The sequence below is a fragment of the Heterocephalus glaber genome, unplaced genomic scaffold (genome assembly GCF_053883595.1).
Source record: "Heterocephalus glaber isolate CG9 unplaced genomic scaffold, H.glaber_assembly_v1.0 deba00000676, whole genome shotgun sequence".
Taxonomy (NCBI): domain Eukaryota; kingdom Metazoa; phylum Chordata; class Mammalia; order Rodentia; family Bathyergidae; genus Heterocephalus; species Heterocephalus glaber.
The window spans coordinates 16,532,963-16,548,538 of NW_028258156.1; the positions used below are offsets into that span (position 1 = coordinate 16,532,963).

Sequence of the window (15,576 nt, forward strand, 5' to 3'; positions counted from 1 at the left end):
AGCTGCAAGATATGAGAAACTTACCAGAAGATTCATTATTGGCTTGGGATTCCTGGTCGGGGAAGCTCTCATCCCTGCCCTGGCACGTCAGGGGAGCTGTGGTCCAAGCTTAGCGGTCAACAAATGCCAGAAGCGTGAAGCCATAACTTACTTCCATGGTGCTTTACAAGAAGGATTTCTTTTTTCTAAGAGAGAAGCATACTGGAAATTAGTCTTGGGCAAGTTTCCCTTTCATATATTCATTGTTCAAAATAACTTGAATATTTTTGTTACATAAAATTCAGGCACTGGGGATGGGTCCAAATCGACACCATGCAAGCCATCCCTAGAACCTGCTCTCTATGTGTGTGCGTGCATGCGTGTGTGCGAGAGTGTGTGTGTGTGTCTTTCTTAGGAATCAACAAAACCAGTATATCTTCTACATAGTCTCACAATACAGAAAAGTATTAACATTCATCTTCTGTAGGACAAGAGAGCATGTAAGTCCAAAAGATTCTGCTTTATCATCGCTTTAAAATATAGGGAAGCAAGATTCTGTTTGTTCTCAAGCTTAATGAGCTAAAGATCAAAGAAAAAAATCATCTGAGTCAACTACATATCTAACTTTTGGCCCTATAAAAACATGGATCATTAACCGAGGTGTTCCAGAGAAGGGCAGTGGTGCTCAGAAATATGGTCCAAATTCATTCCACGTAAAATTCTTTCCCCAAAAAGCAAGAATGAGAACAAGGGAGGCAAAAAATAATATTTGTTCTCCCACATAATAGCTAGGAGGTGCAATCAGAACAACACCTTCCCCAAAACTCTCAGAGGCATTACGAGGGTGAGAACAGCCACACTTCGCTTGTGTGTCTGCCCTATTTCACTTAGTATTATGCTCCTTGAAGATGAATGTAAACTTCATGTACTGCAAACACATACTAATAAAATAAAAATTTTAAAAACACTGAGAGGCAAGATTAAAGGGGGAAAGAACAATTCTGACTAACTTTTGCAGGCTTGGGATAGGTAGGAGTAACTGGCAGAAATCTAAGTTTAGGGCCGGGGATTTAGCTCAGTGGTGCCGTCGCCTGCTTCACAAGCACAAGGTCCCAAATTCAATCCCAGGTAGCAAAAAAAGAAGAAAAGAAAGAAAGAAAAGAAAAGAAAGGAAAAAGAAATCTAAGTTTAGAAGTACAGAAAGAGGCAAAAGCTTTATCCAACTTCCCAGTATGCAGGATCCTCACCATGATGAAGCAGAGGATGCCACAAAGAATGAAAAAAAAGGAAATTAATTCAGAAGCACAAGCCCTCTTGCAATTTCAGGAGGATAAGAATAGATAAAGAGAGGGTCTTAGTCACTTTCCTCATAGCCAAGACACAATACCTGATACATGCAACTGAAAGAAGAGAGGTTTATTTTTCGTTCCGTTTCAGTCCATAGTTCCCAGGCTCCAAGGCAGGCACAGGATGGCAGAGGGACGTTGTGGAACAAAAGGTTTTCAACCCATGGCAGACAGGAGAGAGAAAGGAAGGGCTGGGGACAAAAATACACTTTGCCAGGTCATGATCTAAATGAGCTTCCTCCCACCAGGGGCCACCTCCTTGAACAGCACATTCAGCTACTGAACTCAACAGCGGATGAATCCACTGATGAGTACAGCACCCCCATGATTCAATCAGCCTCCAAACACATGAGGCTCTCGTAGGTGACATTTTTATGTAAACCGCAACATTCCATCCCTAGGCCCCAAAAGACTGAGGTCCATATCATTATGCAGAATGCATTTAATCCACCTCTAAAAGTGGCCAAAGTCTTAATAGTTCCAGCATTGCTGAAATCTCCAAGTCCAAAGTCTCTTCTGAGACTCAAACCAAACCCTATCTGTGAGCCCATTTAAAAATAAAAAAGAAAGTTAAATACTTCCAACATACAATGGCACAGGGTAAACATCCCCATACCAAAAGGGAGAAATAGGATGGTAGAAAGGAATGAGACCAAAGCAAGACCAAATTTTTTCAGTGCAAACATTAAATTCTGATAACTCCATATACAGCACCTGGGTGGCTTTGCTTGCTGCTGCAGCTTTCCTTGGCAGATGTTCCATATTCCTGGCATGTCTAGCTGCCCGGGGTCTATACTGCACTTTGGGCTTTATTCTCACAGCTTCATACACTGCCCTATCAAGGGCACACTGCCTGGCCTCCCTTCATCTGAAATCTGGGTGGAAGCCTCTTCGTCCCCATAACACTTGCATTCTACACACATATAAAACCAGCACCACGTTTATGGGTACCAAGATTTGCTGCCATCTCAAGCAGTAGCCAGGCCCTCATGGATCAAAACTGCAGAGTCTTCCAAGTGCCATGATAGAGGAACACTGTGAAATAAATCCCAGGGAAACAATCTCCTAAGCACCTCTTCACCAGCAGGGCCCACATGGGCTCTCTTCTCAAATGAAAGCTTTAGGGTTTTGCACCCTTGAGCCTGCCAAGTGTGGGGTCTTACTGATTCTTGAGACACCTTCAAGCCATCTTTTCTATCATCCTGATGCAACTTGGCTTCTTTATAATGCTGCTCTTTTCACCAATCATGCTGTTCTTTGCCCCAAATTTGTAGGCACTTCTTTTCAAGAAAAAAATGCAAACTTCTCAAATTCTTCAGCTTTCATTCACTCCTGAATTTCACTGTAGATATGGCTAAAAGAAGGCTGCAATATGCATAACATTGGGCTACCTTGAAAGTTTCTCCACAGTTTTATTAATTCATTGCCCTTAATCTCAATCTCACACAAAGTCTCAGACACAAGCAAAACTTAGACAAATTTTTGTGCCATAGTATAACATATATAGTCTCAAATCCAATTGCCAGTGGAGCTCTTATTTCTAATTGAAACCTCCTGAGCCTGGTTTTTACTATTCACACCTCTATCAGCATTCTGGTCTTCTGAATTCTAACCAGAATCTCCCATCAAGCTTGGTTTATGCCATTCTAGGGCTTCTCTAGCCAGCTTCTCAAATCGTTCCAAACTCCTCCTTAGAACTACTTCTAATGGCTTCTGAACCACAAAGTCAGGTTACAGCCATAGCAACAATCTCACTTTTGTTATCAATATTCTTTCTTAGTCATGTTCCTCATTCCTGGGACACAATAGCCAACACCTACAACTTTAAAAAGGGAAGGTTTATTTTGCCTCATGGCTACAGTCCATGGTTGTCAGGCTCCAATGTAGAAATAGGAGAGCAGAGAGGCATAATAGAGGAAAGGATACTCAACCTATGGCAGACAAGAGTCAGAGAGGAAAGGGAATACATAGGCACAAGAATACACTGTTTCAGGTAACTCCCCCAGTGATCCACCTCCAACCAAGCCCTGTCTCCTAACAGCACATTCAGCTACTGAACTCATTGATGGGTGAATTCACTGGTGAGTATGTCACCCTCACGATCCAATCACTATCCAAACAAATGAGGGTGTGGGGTCACATTTTGATCTGAACCATAACAGAGAGTCAGACAGGGACAAGATGGAGCTCAGGCACACATCCAGCAACAGGGATGATGGACTGAAGGATGTGATCACAGAGAAAATGATTCCAGATCATAAAAAGGATACTCCTGAGCAGGCCAATGTGATGGTTAAACTTGGTTTGCCTACTTGATTTGCTTGGGAGCTCCCCAAGCAATCAGTGGAGCACACTTCAGGATGCATCTGGACAGGTCATGAAGGGGTGACCTTGGGGTCTATTATCTGGTGTCTCGCCTCTTCCTGTCAGTTCCCCCCAGTCTGCTTCTAAGCCACTGTGAACTAAACAGCTTTGCTTCACCACACTCTTTCACCATGATGCTTCTGCCCTGGGGCTATCTGACCATGGAATGAATCCTCTTATAAGATGAGCCAAATTACACCTGTCCTCCTTTAAATTGTGAGTGTCAGGTATTGTGTCCAGCAACTGGAAAGATGACTAGTTCAGCATAATTCAGTCCTCCAATGACTGCTGGTTCCACAGTGAAACCTTGTTCTGCCTAGCTACTCAGTAGACCCCACTACGTGCTCCCACCATAAGGTACCATGGTGTCACAGACTCAAGGCAACAGGGCCAAATGACCATGGACTAAAACAATGAGCCACAATAAATCTTTTGTCCTTTGAATTTGATTTTCTCAGATATTTTGTCACAACAATGGAAAGCAGCCTAGCATTTCATTTATACATTTATCAAAACTATGAAAGAACAGTGTTTACTTAGATACTTCAGTGGGGTATAAGGCAGGAGTTGAACTCTCCATTATGTCAGAACTACAAGGCAAAAGCTTTCTTGAGCCTTTAAATTAACAAACACAATATTTGAAGTAAACAAAACTCCAATTATGCATGTGGCTTTCACAAGCACGGGCACAGCTTCAATAAATAATTTATTCACTTTCACTAAGATAATACTGTATAAAAATAAACTTTTACCACTAGAAGGAAAATCAGACTTCATTTAGTGTTTCCTTTACAAAATGTAAAAGAATCCATGGTGTCACAATTTCTAAAAAGCTTGAATTTAATATTAGGCTTCTATCCCATCTCACTCAATGTATTTTAACAATTTAATATGGCACTAACAAACAGGATTGAGCACAAAATAGAAGAGAGAAAGAGAAAAATAAGAAAGAACTGAAGGTGGGGTGGAGGAAGGGAGAAAGGGAAGAAGAAAAGGACAGGGGTAGGGTAGGAACAGGCTGTCTAGAGCTTTGTGCTACTGTGTCGCAGGCACTCAAGGCTGCCTATCAACTCTGAGCTCCTTTCTCTCTTGACTCTTCTCCACATCGTGTATCCACCCTCCCCGAGTTAAAAATAAGTACAGAGCTTCTGGTGTCTTTGCCCAAGCATGTTTTATCAGCACTACCAACCGGCTGCAGGCCCAGGGTTAGTCTCCTGTCAAATAGGTCTTTAGTTGAGAACCCTCCTGGCTGTCCATCTCCTCACTGGTTTTTTCTAACATCCCATCCTGGCTCCCTGTACAAAAAGAAACATCGTAACTACCACAGATGGTTCCCTTATGAATCCCTGTGTTGTTTTTTCTGTTTATTCTTTTTCTATGCCATGGTATTGAGGCATGCAATTCTGTAAATCATTCCTGCTGCTTAGGACTGCTTGAGAAATCTCGTACACTCATAATACATGATTTCTTGGCTCTTGCCACTTTAACACAGTATTTCAGTCTTTCTCTTAGTACCACACACTGCAATAAGTACTCAATAAATTTAGGTCAATGGAAATAAATAATTAAATCTATTCATTACATGGTATTTGATGGGTAATTTACACAGTTTGAAATATTGTTCCTTCTCAATATTCTGTTCTCTTCTCTCTACCTAATATATGCCTTATTGGGAACCTCATATAAGTGTGTACATATATATATATTACACACCTACATATACATATTAAACAACACATTATCTTTGCCAGTGTTATTTTGAGCAGCCATTTGAGTACTTTGGATGATTCAAGGGGATTTAGTCATCAAAGTGAAGAGGAGTCCCTTTTACTTTCATGATCCTTAATTAGGTGGATCAATAAAATAGCTGCCACATTATGGGAGACCATTAAAATCTGCTAATTAGTCAAAAGTAAAGCTCTTCCAAGCTTGGAGTATATTTATTGTACTTCATTTTCTACCATTAGCAGTTAGGAAACTGAAAAGCTTTCATTTCTAATTATACTCATGTCTAATTAATTCAATGATGCCCCAGCCTTGTTTTTATCATAAAGCAGTTACACATAACACCCACAACCACTTACACGGAGAAGGCACAAGCATCAGTCCCTCCAGACTAAATTAGGACCTATCTCATTGGATTTGGGGCCATTATTTATCCTTGACCTCAGATGTTCTGCACTGTAGACAGTGTGGGTTAATTAGCAGTTTATAAAAACTCTGAAAAAAGAATTCTGTCACGCATGAGATAGTAAATATAAAGTATCCTAGAATTAGTCAGCTGGAAAAATGGCTTTAGAGGCCAAAGGCTTTGCAGCAGTAATATACTAAGGACTACTGCTAATCCCCATACTTTACTGTTATTAAGTTTAATGTTATTATTCCTTTCATTTATATTATCTTTATATTATCTTTAGCCCTTCTTAAAAAGAGGATATAATCTGCATAACCCCTAAATTTTAAAATATCTGAAAGAATAAGTTAAAACATAACTTTAAAAATAACTGTTGGCACATTTTTTTCACATAACGCTATGAGCTCTAATTCAGAAATAGTTTTTGAGTGCTGCCTCTCTTTTTATGCCATTCATCATAATACACACCCTATTATGCATTTAATCCACAAAATTTTTAAGCACAAATTAGGCTCAAGGTACAGAAATACAATGCTTAAGGGACATTGTACCTACCCTCAAGTAACTCAGAAAGCAGGCAAGAAAACCAACACAACCAATAATAAGGTATGCAAAACATAAAATGCAAATCAAGGCAAACTACACTGTGTTCAGAGAGTTGTCAGAGAAGGCATCTCTGAGGTCTTTGATGAAGCTCTTGAAGATTTAGAAAGGAAAGGGGGAGGCCAAGAGAGGATCAAAAGTTACCAAGATTTGATATACATCTGATTTAATATATGTATTCAATTTCCAAGAATGAACGTGAATATTTAATATTAAAAATATAGACCAATTTAAAACATTTTTTAATGAAAAAAGCAAAAACCTGGGGTGAGGGTGTGGGGGCAGGTGGTAGTCACAAAGGCAAGGGGTTGAATATTCCAGAAGGAAGAAAGCCTATAAGACCGTCTCTGCATATCCCCATGTCACCTTCACTGTGTCTTCCTTGGAGAGCGAACCCATGAAAACTCCACCTTTATCACATCACCAAAGTTTGCCCTTAAAGTTTCACACTGAAATGTATAGTTTTTCTGATTAATAAAATACAAGGATCTCAGCAATACTATGTGTATTAGTCAGTTTCCCCATTGCTGGTAAAAAATACATGACATCAGCCAACTCAAAGGAGAAGAGATGTAATTTGACTCTAGATTCAGAGGGTTCATAGTCCATAGTCAGCTGGCTCCAAAACAGAAATATCAGGGTAAAGCAAAGCTATTCACTTCATGAGGGCCAGGAAACGGAGCAAGGGAATAGCGCCAGCAACCAGATATAGACTTCCAGGCCACACCTCCATGACTCGCCCAAACATACCCAAAAGTGTCCTTCAATAAACTAACTACTAAACAGCTCCCAAACCAGTCAAGTTGACAACTAAACCTACCCACCATACCTTGTCATATAATGAGAGGATGACACTTAAACTTGGAGACGGAACTCCATTGTGAGTTTTAGGAAAAAAGCAACTGATGAGGGAGGAAGTGATGAGTTGAGCAGAGGGTCCTTCCAGGGACTGGTAATTTGTGCAAATTGTCTTATTTATCATCACGGATTACTGAAATGACAAAAATAGAATAACAAAGCATTCATTATGAAAAGGAAAATGTGATGTATGTGTCTCTTCACTACTATTATGTGTTCATTATGGGCTTCTGTACAAATCCTTCAACTAAATAGAGTTTAACAATTCGTCTCCATGAGGACTATGATCTCACCTTGAGTAAGACAAAATGAGGCAAAAGCAAGGAAAAGGATCTTGTCAGGAATGCAAGCCAAAGAAAAAGATGTAAAAGACAGGAAGCGTAGGAGAGAAAAAATAATAAACTTTAGGAAGAAAAATGCCAAGAAAATATATTTTTAAAAATTCTTTTTCTTTTATTCACAGACTGAACACATAATCAAAGTATGGGTATATATTTAGTACTGTCCATGATCAGAGGAAAAGTTATAAACTGAAATCTTTCTGGACACTTAACTAGTAATACAGGTTGTCAAAAATATTTCTGGGGATAGCTGGGTGGTCCATGCCTGTAATCCCAGCACTCCAGAAGCTGAGGCAGGAGAATGGCCGCAAGATCAAGTCTAGCCTGGGCTACACAGCGAGTTCAAGGCTACCCTGAACTACATAGCAGACCCTGTCTCAAAAAAAGAAAAATTCTGGGACATACTGGCAAATTAAATACTTTTAATTTTTGAGGACTTTTAATCTAAATATATCACTTTCCATTTACTATTTTGAAGCACAATATATAGTTAAAATAGTTTTTCTTTTCTCCTAACCACATTTTTTGTGATACAAAATGGTACACACCTTATCTTTTATTTTGTCAGTTTAGTATTTTTGGATTCAGTAAAAATTTTCATGAACACTGTCACTGCCTATCACTCCACAGTTGCAATTGTCCAAATGTGTCAATTTAATCATAATTGAAATATTCAAGAAAACCAAAATTGAGATTAGATTAGCAAACACATAACAGATTTTTCCTATTTCTGATTCAGAAATGCTATTGATACATACTTAGCTATTATTTTATTAACCAGGAAACTTTTATATAACTCTCACTTCCATGTGATTTCAATAGATAACTAAAAACAAATTTTGAATCAATGTAGAACACAAGCTGAGACTTAAAAATTGAATTGTATTTAGAATGGATTTGCTGGGCAGCATTTTTTAATGTAAATTTTAATATTTACCTTAACCCAATAATTAAAATGGCCAAAGTATATGAAAAGCAATTTTAAAAACTAATATATCTTAACCCAAATAAAGAAAATCAGATATCATCTTCTATGTATTAAATTAGCTTATATGTAGGTGTAGGATGAGCTTAGGTGTATAAATGACATCTTTATAAAGATGCCCTTTGTTAAAGAAATAAGGCAGAGTGGCTTGTGACAGTCTTTCTATGACCAATCAATTATCACTAAATATTTCACATATATACAGGACAGCAGCTGATTAGATACATCTTTGCATAACATCAAAATATGGATGTTTATGTATTTCTATTTTTAAAAATATTGTGACAAGTGTGTCCCAATGTTTTAATATTGACTCTTGTTTCAAATATCTGGACTTCTGAGAAAAAAGTATTAGTATACATAGAAAGATTATTTTAAAAGATGATTGGTTACAGTAATTTTATTATTTTAAAACTATTTTGAGGGTGAACAAAAGTGAATTTTTATTTTCACAAATTTCATTGTGTGGTTATATTTCTGACAAGCAGTTTTCCTAAATATGAAGAATCTTGAAATTTCTACTCAAAAATGTTGAAAAAGCTAAAAAGCCCTGATTTGTGTCTTTAAATTAGATTAACATCATTTCATTGTTTGTTGCCAAGCTCCATGCCACCATCAGAGGTGCTAACATTTCACTTCTTATCAGGAAGCCATAATATTGAAGAATGTAAAACTCCAAGAGTGACACACAATAGTATGAACTAAATAAATACCAATTTTTTACAAATTTCAATGAAAACTAAGAATCACAGGCTCAATGGCCAAGAGCTATCAAAATATTTTCCTGGCAGATCATGTACTGCTAGTGCTAGATTAAGGGTGAACAGACTGTGGCATATTTTAAGAACTGAAGTCCTTCTGGCTACAGCACATTGAGTGAGAGAGACAGAAAGCGATGAGGAGTGATATTTCATTTGGAGGGACTATGCTCTTTACCTTAAGGGCAAAGGGAATCTGTTGAAGAGGTAGGGGCTGGTATGACCAGGTCTCTATGGCTAACATGAGAAGATTGAACAACAGGGGAAAAAATGGTATGAGGAAACCAGATAGGAAGCTAATGGTCCAAGAGATGGTTGGAAATAGCTCGGAGTCAGAGGGATACAGGAGAGATAGACCAATTCAAAAACTATTTGGCGGGCCGGGGATTTAGCTCAGTGGTTTCGCTGCCTGCTGCACAAGCGCAAGGACCCGAGTTCGATCTCCAGTACCAAAAAAAAAACAAAAAACTATTTGGCTCCCCCTAAGCAGCAAAATGTTACCTTTGATTTTTCTATGCTTTCCATATCAGATCAATCTTACAATTATGCCACTGACTTTGGAATTTTTCTTTATATCTCTCTAATTTTCTGATTACTGAAGTTATAACCAAGTCCACTTTAGATACAGCAATAACCAGAATTCTACATGAGCAATTTCAAGGCTCTATCACAGGAGACCTCACCAACATATTCTGATCATGTCACTGCCTGTTTAGAAAACTCCAACATGACTAAAGGGCCTCTATAAAACTCAAAGATTCTAGTTACTTCAGGCTACATGTTTCAAAACTTCTTACCCCCAACTTCATGTTACATCTATAATGAATGGTTCTAAGACCCTCTTCTCCTCACAAATTGGGCCAGGTTCCCGTTTGCTCCCAGCCCTGTGTTGCCCATTCCCTCTGCCCGTACACTGTCCCACTCCATCCAATACTCCACATTCCAGCTTCATATGCAAACTAAGTGATTCCTGCTAAGCCTGCACTTCTCAGCGTCGATGTTGCTTTTTTCCTTGGGAATCCTTGGTCCCTGGCCTCTTGATAGGAGTCACCCATGCTTTGTTCTCCATAAAACTCTGCAGGTCTGTCATAGGATTTGCCTCACTTAGTGATATTGTTTGTGTATAGCTCTTCTCTTACTAGCTTTCAGAAGGGAGAAAACGTATTTATTCATGCTTATATGTTCTGTGCTTTGGCACATAGTAAACCAATAAGAAAAATTTGATAAATGATTAAATAAGTGAATAATATCATAAACACTAAATTTAACTACAGCTTTATTTCTTAACAGCTGCATCATCTTATTCAATTCACTAACCAGCCTCCTAAACTTTAGTTTATTCATCCTTAAAAGTGAGATAATAAACTAGGGATGGTGGCACACTCCTGTAATTCCAGCACTTGGGAGGTTGAGGCAAGAGGATCGCCATGAGTTTGAGGCCAGCCTGGGCTACATCGTGAGTTCAAGGCCAGCCTGAACTATGTAGTGACATCCTGTCTCAAAAAAAGAGTGACTCAAAATTGTAGAACAGTCAGTTGAAAATATAACAATGAACATAATTTTGAAACTTTAAATGAATTAATAAATAAGACATACTATATTAAACTTTTTGATAACTCAGTTTCATGTTCTGTAAAATAAGGAAAATTTCAGAAGTACTAGAATTTAATAGGTACTAAATTAACGAATGAATGAGTGATAGAATGAATTCCAAATAAATGCTCTTTAATTTGGTGCTCCTTTAGCAGTAAAACTTTGTAAGTACCTTTCTTGAGAACTTTTAAAACTCTACCACTGAAACCTTTATTACTTCATTCCCTGAAAATCCCTGATTGTATCAGAATTACTCATGTACACTGTAATTTATTCAACCTCAAGAACAGAAAAAGAAAATGCTCTCATTTCTCCCAATCTGAAAATTAGCTCCTTCTGAGAAACAAAAATAACTGCAAAAATAAAACACATAATCCCCTCTTCCCATGTTTTACTTTCTCCATTCTCTTCATTTAAAACCTTCCCATACCTTACTTCTCTCATGCATTCAAATGCCCATTTTATTGAAAAATAACATATACCAGATAAAATATTTTGTCAAACAGCTAGCATAGTAAATATAGAAAACAGTAAATAAAAATTATATTCCACACAAGACATTTGCAAAATGTGGGATCTAGGAAAAGAGTCTAGGAACCCAGGGTTGAGCTGATCCTGCTCAGTCTGTACCTAAAGCCAGCTTAGGTATGAATTCAGCAGCATGTGTAAGGGCAGCAAGAGGGTCCCTGACCCCTTCATTGGCTCCAGTCCTCTTGCACAGCAGCCCCCTGGCCCACCAGGAGTCAGAAAAGGAAAGTGAGGTCAAACATTTCTCATGTGCTCCTGTAATCTCTGCTCACTCTGTGGGTGAAACTTCTTAGAAAGCTTGTAAAGATGAAAACCAACTTGCCAATTTTCCCTTCCTTTCAGAGAAATGCCTTCAAGCCCTGGATGTTAGCCACAGTATTCATCATGATGCCAATTTATACATCATACGTTATATTTCAAGTTCTTAACCCAATTTTATACCCTACTTCACATATAACATGATTGATGTTTATTCTATGTATAAACCATGTCTTTGAATTCTTATTAGTTTCAAGAAGTCTTGAAAAATGTAAAGGAGAGAGAAAAGATGATCTTCAGAGATAAAAGATTCCAAATGAATAATTTTTCAAAACCATATTTGCCATCATTATGCATCTTTTAAAACAGGTTCATTAAGACTCTCAAAATATAAAAATATCTCTCTTTATAAAAAGTCTAGATTAGAAGGCTGAGATACATGGAAAAGAGGGTGCAAGAATTCCCCCAGCTTCCTCCTGGCTGGCTCCAAGGTTCAGGAATGGGCCCTCAGTTTTCATTCACAAGGTACAGTTTCCCCATTCTCAGCTCTTGTAAGGGGTTACAGACAGGCAGTCTTGAGCGAGTAAGATAACTTCTGTGTGAAACATACATATATGTTTGTCTATCTTTGTAAAACATGCACCTTTTAAATACATATTTAATTCTTATAAACCTCAACTCACCTGATTCAGATATAGAGCAATTATTATATCAAAGGCCCAAGAATAAAGTCCATATTAATTTTGATACAACCTAATTCCTTTAGTAGCATTTCTTAAATGCTATAAAGTAGGCAACATTCTCCAGTGATATGGTTGAATAGCCTGTTTTCCTCCCCTGCTCACTTATGCTCACTCACAAAAATTGCTTCAGTACCAAACCTTCACTACCTAAAACATACTCCTCTACACCCACTAGACTATTAACACTTACTTTTTCTACTCCTCCTCTGTATTTTATAAAACAGCACCTTCTGTTACTAAGTCTTTCATCCTCCTCTTACTGCCCACCTGGCCCTGGCATTCTGCCTGCTTTCTGATTCATCATTACAAAACCAGAAGAGCCTGTCTAGCAAGCCAAGATATTCTTTGGAAAATAAGGGGAAAAAAAGATTATCTTCTTTAAAGAACTGGAAGAAAAGACAGAAAAGGAACACTTCTATGCAAATGTTTTTTCTCCCAAGTAAATTCTTAAATTTTTCACTGGGCACCAAGTACAACACTTCAAGAGTTTATGCAGTTATAAAATACAGCTACCTGGTTTTAGGTTTTATGAGAAATTTTGTGTCCAGATAAAAAGTAAAGTGAAATTGGGTATAAGGACATTTTAAAAGTAGTATACACAAACAAGAATGTGTTCCAAAAATAAATATAAGGATTGGGGAAGAAAAAGAAGTAATGTCATAAAAATTAGGATTAAAGATATTGAAAACTGAGAATAAGATGAAAAATAGTGGTTTCAGCTATTCAGATTCTTCTACTGAGAAAAAAAATAGGACACAGTATCTTTGGCTTCAAGACAAAGTGGCTGGAAGCATTAGGGAAGTAAATAAATTCAGGTTTTAAGAGAAACGTCACAATATATTACCCCAAAATGGAAGTTTTATATTGGAAGTTGGTGACTTTTCCAACACTGAAAAAATTACAGGAGCTGGGTAACCATTTGGAAAGAATATTATTTACTTTGCCCATATGTGATTCTTGTAATATAAACTGTATTACCTAATCTTCTAGATTTGATTTTGTGATATTATCGTTTGATTTTTTCCAAATTTTTTCCACAGACTCAATTTCCAGAGAACCTAGATAGATCTCATGTTAACCATATCTGTTTGTTTTTGACCCTTCAAATGGATATAGGCATAATAAATAAGACATAGGGAGATTTTATGTATATTTTACAGTGAAAGTTTTGCATATATATAACAATATGATAGCATTTAATCCATTTATTTAAAGACTCTTCTCTCAATCCTTCCATGTCATTGTCATGAAAATAATTATGCAAGCACTTGGTAAAGGGAAGGACCATGAAGAGTGGATGCAAAGATGCCCGACTTCAAGAAAGAAAATGTAATGAATTCATCAAGCAATAGACCAGAGATCAAACTCCATGAGAGCCCAGGCTCTTCGACTGTGGACACTTAAAAGCTAGAACAAGTGAGTTACCTTATTTATATACTGGGAAAGCAGGATTGGATGCAATTAGTCTAGTTCTAGGGTGACCAGTTGGCCCCAATTTGTCTGGGACCATCCCAACTTTATAACTTAAAGTCCTATACCTCAAGAATCCCCTCAGACCCACACAAAGTGGAATGGTTAACAAATGACTACAAAGTTGAATTTCTCAAAATCTCATATAATGACAAAAACAAAAGCATAAACAAAATTTGGATATTAAAAACAAGAGATTAAGTCCTTAAATATTTTTTTGCTTTTGACATTGAAAAGGTAAATTATTAATATTTTAAAATTTAGTTGTCTTTTATGCCAAATAGCAAAAAGCAATACACAGTTCTTACCAGATATGGAAAGAAAAAATATATATTCTCTTATGTGCATCATTGATACAAACTGCTGGAAGAAACTAAAATTTATCTGTGGAACTAAAGGATGTTTCATTATGCAATTTTATGTATAATCATGAATCTTTTTTGAACACATAGTTGACTTAAATTTGACAATATTAGTAGAGATATAGAAAATCCTACTCGTTTTGCTAAGTGAAAAACTAATGATCAATAGAAGGAGAATGAAGGAGGAGGTACAAGAGGAGGGGGCAGAAGAGGAGAAGGAAGAGTTGAAGAAAACTAAAATGAAATTTCAATTAAAGAGAAGCATTTTATAAGTTAGCAAGCACTCTTTGAACTCAAGAACAAAAATATTCACAAATTCTTTGCTTCCTCTGATGTCTCATCTTCATTTATTTTAGCCTGAACTAATACAAAAAAAAAAGTTATATACCAGTAATTGTTGCTATGGCTATGCATAACAGAAAAATCTTGTGATAAATTATTCAGATAAATTATTCAGAATTGATTTTGTCTAGTCTGTTTACATGTTCACCCTCATATAATTAATGAAATGAATATGTATTTTTAAATTAATTCCTTAGGGATTAAAAAAAGACCCTGGAATTTCCCAAAAGCATTTACTACTTTAAATATTATTCACATGATCATCAATGACAAATTATTTTTAACTTTTAAGAATATTTAATAATTTTGATATATCTCAAAAATACAGTATGCTATAATTTGGATAAAATTAACTTTATTTAATTTCTTATATTTATTTGGGAGGCAGGGCCTCATGCATACCAGGCAAGTGCTCTACCACTGAGCTATATCCTCAACCCCTTAAAAATTGAAAGTGTAAATGAGGACCAAAATCTATAATAGATAATGTGAAATAGGAAGAAAAGGTGCAAATGGAAAGGGGAAGTGGTGGGTAAGGGAAAGGAAAGAAAGAAAAGGAATAAATATGAAAAAAGGAAAACAAAGTCTTTGTAAATAGAGAGGGGTAGAGGGGTGGAAGGAAGGGCAGGGGAAAAAAAATAAGAACCAAGATACATCATGTAAAGGTACAAATTCCCAATGATGAATGTCATCATATTGTGTACCTAAAATGTACCAATAAATTTCATGAATAAAAAAACTGAACCAAAATCTTTTCTAATTATCAGCTCAATTCATTAAACATGAACCTAAAAAATGTAATAGTGTGATTTGGAAGAATCTCTCATGCATTCCTTTTTAAAAAATCACAGTTTTCATCTTATACAAACTTAACTACTGAATATTCACATAGCAGGCTAAAAATACATACTC

At 36.9% G+C, this 15,576-nt stretch overlaps 1 long non-coding RNA gene and 1 pseudogene across 7 annotated transcripts in view; one reads left to right on the forward strand and one right to left on the reverse strand.

The window, feature by feature from the left end:
• LOC110348128 (uncharacterized) overlaps window positions 1-15,576 on the reverse strand; it is a 1,027,816-nt gene that overhangs the window by 766,862 nt on the left and 245,378 nt on the right. For 3 of the 7 annotated variants that reach the window (XR_002393120.2, XR_015449383.1, XR_015449379.1), the window contains exons 4-6: window positions 7,256-7,417; window positions 1,367-1,516; window positions 25-185 (exon numbers count right to left, since the gene is read on the reverse strand). This is a non-coding gene — a long non-coding RNA (uncharacterized LOC110348128). Of the gene's footprint in view, window positions 1-24; window positions 186-1,366; window positions 1,517-4,878; window positions 4,985-7,255; window positions 7,418-15,576 lie in introns of all 7 variants that reach the window. The other 4 variants (XR_015449384.1, XR_015449380.1, XR_015449382.1 and 1 more) reach the window with 3 other exon arrangements.
• LOC110348063 (mitochondrial fission regulator 2 pseudogene) overlaps window positions 3,507-15,576 on the forward strand; it is a 36,844-nt pseudogene continuing 24,774 nt past the window's right edge.